General features: G+C 48.4%; 1 pseudogene; it reads left to right on the forward strand.

Moving 5' to 3' along the window:
- Window positions 1-740, forward strand: part of LOC119357126 — a 5674-nt pseudogene extending 4934 nt beyond the window's left edge.

A 740-nucleotide genomic window follows, 5' to 3' on the forward strand; every position in this document is an offset into this window, starting at 1 on the left:
CATTACATGTGCTGTGTAGGTTTGGTTGTTGCAAAAAGATGGCGACATCTTGCTGCCGTCGACTGCTGCTGTTGCCGCAACGGTTCAGGTGTTTGCTTCCGAGATTGTGGTTGTGTATTTTCCCAAGAATAAATTGGTGCTGGTTTGATGCTCTCTCTCTCTCCCTCTCTCTCTCTCTCTCTCTGTGTGTGTGTGTGTGTGTGTGTGTGTGTGTGTGTGTGTGCAGGCTTAATTATTTTCAGGTGAGGAACAATATATGTGTGTTGTTTGGTTTGGTTTGTGGTTGCAATAAGAAGTGCTTGATGTGTCTGTGGGTGTAATGAGAGTGCTGCTTGCCAAAGCTAGTGAAACAGCATAGTTAATATAGTGTTGCCTCTGAGTTTCAATCAAGGGAAGGGATTGAAGTTGTGGAATCTAATCACGGTCCTTTTGGCTTGATGTGTGTGTTACTTGGATCTTCAAGTGGCCGGCCGGGACAAGCGATCATTTCGTACCAGAACAGAGCAGAGGAGAATCAAGAAAGTGCAATGTGTGTCCCATATCCCGTACGTACGGCACAGGGTACAGCTTCAAGCTGCATTTCGTTCCAGTAGCTAGCTTTAGCCTTTGTGCAGATGGGTGTTGCGGCCAGTCTCTGCTCTCTAGCAGACAAGAAGCACGGCGCACGAGACGACGGGCCTTCAGATCTGCACGGCAACTCCGGCGAGGGTATGGACTATGGAGAGAGAAGATCAAGGCCC

The sequence above is a fragment of the Triticum dicoccoides genome, chromosome 2A, assembly GCF_002162155.2.
Source record: "Triticum dicoccoides isolate Atlit2015 ecotype Zavitan chromosome 2A, WEW_v2.0, whole genome shotgun sequence".
Taxonomy (NCBI): Eukaryota; Viridiplantae; Streptophyta; class Magnoliopsida; order Poales; family Poaceae; genus Triticum; species Triticum dicoccoides.